This window comes from Condylostylus longicornis, unplaced genomic scaffold (genome assembly GCF_029603195.1).
Source record: "Condylostylus longicornis isolate FDR11 unplaced genomic scaffold, ASM2960319v2 ptg000027l, whole genome shotgun sequence".
Lineage (NCBI taxonomy): Eukaryota > Metazoa > Arthropoda > Insecta > Diptera > Dolichopodidae > Condylostylus > Condylostylus longicornis.
In genome coordinates this window covers 4,917,015-4,920,108 of record NW_026577996.1, presented here as the reverse complement: position 1 = coordinate 4,920,108, position 3,094 = coordinate 4,917,015, and positions in this window count along the sequence as shown.

The following is a 3,094-nucleotide window of genomic DNA, read 5'->3' as shown; positions in this document are numbered from 1 at the left end:
TTTCCAATTTTCAATTTTACAATTTCCAATTTGTTTTTCAATATAACGACAAGATCCACGACTAAAATTTACAATATGATAAATGGCAATGATGTTGTATAATTAATATATTATAAATGAATCAAAATGAATTCAAAATGAATGTTATTATTTTTTTTTCTCTATTATTTATTCAACAAAAAAATAAAAATTTAAAATAGCTAGTTTATTTTTAAAAATATGTTACTTAAAGATTTTTTGTTACCAAATGATTGTTTTATAGGAAATTATTTATAATATGTACTAATAGCTACCATCAAAAATCCTAAAATTCTTAATTTTAAATAGTGTAATCTAATATTAAAATGCTGAATATTATTTTCTTTTTAATGATTTAAGAACAAAACTAATTGTCATTGACCAAAGAAACAATAAAAATGTAAAAATGTAAACAAATCAATAAAATCAAAAATACTCGAAAAATACTCGAAATATCAATGAAATACTCGAAAAAGAACAAAAAAGTTATCTTGAAAATAAAAAAAAAATTATGACAAACATTGCGTGACAAATTATAATTTGGGGATCAACCTAAATGTGTGCGCAGCGTGTCACGGGAACACACTGCGTAGTTTGACATTTATTGTCAAAAAATTTGTTATGTGTCAAATTTTTTACTAGGGTATAAAATTTTCCCAAAAAAAAAGGGGTTTATATTGTTAATTTAAAGTTTCTAAAATCCAAAATTATTTTAAAAAAAAAAGTTTATATTATTAAATTTTAATTATATGGAAACGAGAACAATTTGACACAAACACTATGCGTTACGCGCCAATTTAGGTAGATTTCTAAAACATTTTCATTGACAGCTTTCAAAATTTATTTTTTTTATAGTAATTATTTTTATTTTTGGTTTTCAATATAAAATTGTTAAGGCCAAATTATTTCTTGAGCGTAAAAGACATAATTAAAACATTTTACTACTTAGATTATTAAAGCTTAAAAAATAATTTTTTTATTAATAAAATTCAATAAAAACTTCGATGTTCCATAGAAATAAAATCAAAAGATTCACTTTAAAAAAAAAACAAATTAATTTTTTTTTCCTATTTTAGTTTATAATCAAAATTTATTTTTTTTATTTTAATAATTAATTAAAAAAAAAATTCAACTGATATTAAATAATTATTAAAAAAAAATACAAAAAAAAAAACAAAAAAATTATGTAACAAGGGTATTTTTTTATAAAAATAATTACGTATATATAAAAATTGTGATATACTAGTAAGTGTAGTACATGTTTTTTAAAAAAAAAATTATTTATTAATTATTATTATATAAATATTATAATTATTAATTTTTATTGTAAAAACAAAAATAAATTAAAAGAAAATATAATAAATTATATAGTAACTAAATTAAATAAAAAAAAAAAACAAAAAATAAAATTTATAAAATAAATAAAAAAAATCAAAAATTGTAAGTAAATTAAAAAAAAAAAAAACAAAAAAAAAATATTTTCAAATTCCTTGCATATAAAAATTTTAATGGAAATTTAAATAAAACAGGATAATAAAAAAAATAAAAAAATTAAAAAATAATCAAATTATTGAAAATTACATTAAAGTTAAAATTTATCAATAATTGACAAACAAAAAAAAAATAAAAAAAAACCCAAAAAACTGTCAGTGTCTATATACGAAACTCTCAAAAAATAAATTTAAAAAACAAAAAAAAAAAAACAAATGCTAGTTTTACTTAAATAATGTTTTAATAAATGATAATAAAAAAAAAAATAAAAATGAAATTAAGAATTAATTTTGGTGTTATTTTTTCATTATTAAAAATGTTTTATAGGAAATGAATCGAATTAAATAGTAAGTATATGAGTAAATGTAAACCATGGTCGATTCCTGGAACGTTTGACCAAAAAACAATATGGCTCTCTTAAGACCAAAGGGCAGGAGCTGGCCAGATCTAAGTATATTAGTAAGTGTTCTCACTGCGGACATAGCCTCTCGATTTTCCATTTAAAGGGAATGGAGAAAACGGCGAGTGAGATGTGCCGTCTTTGCCTTGAAGAAGACGCGGCAAAGAAAGCATCTGTTGTGCGTGTATGGGAGGCAGTGATTCGCCTGATTTCCTTGAAGAGTTTCATAGTTCGTCGTACTGTCAGCTTATATATAAAATTTTAAGCTAATATATGTGTTGAATATTTTATTAAAAATATAAAATCGTAAGTAGATAATATCAAAAATAAGCTCCTGGGAGCTCAAATATCGCGAAAATTAATCGAATCGTTTCTTTTTCTCGAAAATTCGAATATGCGAAATTTGGTGCCATCACATAACCTCCCTTACTATATGCAATACAGCCGCCAAAAAATTTAAAAGCCATCTATCGGAAGGAATAAAAATATACTTCCCCCCCTCTAGTAGACAAACCCCCTCTAATCCCTCTACAAAACCCCCTCTAATAGAACCCCCTCTAATAGAACCCCCTCTAGTATACAATTAAACAATAAGCTGAGTAATAAAGTGAATATTACAAAACACACCAGATAATAAGCGTAATAATTGTTATACATCTATTATGTTATGCATATAAAGTGTTATATAAATATATAATAATAATTATTACCACATAAATTGTTAAAACGATATAAGTTTGAATACACCTACATTTTTCTACTAAATTAAACTAATTTTTTTAAGTTCAATTTAAACTAAACACTACTAATATATAATTTAATATAATTTAATTAAATTTTATTTTACATTTTATTTCTAATTATTTGTAAATTTTTTTTTTTGAATTTATTCAAATTTTTTGATTATATTTCAATTTTCATTCAACTACAATTTATTTATTTATTATATTTAGTACTATTCGTATTTTATACATATATTTTAATATATATATATATATAATAATATAATACAATATTTAATTCGGTAATTAAAAAAAAATTTAATATCAATAAAGAGCTCTTTTAAATTTTATAATAAAAATTATTATTCATCCAGAAATGTTATAAAGTAAAAGTTAATTGTATTTTCTTTTAAAATAATTTGAAATAAAATGTTCCTATATATATATATATAATATACACGTA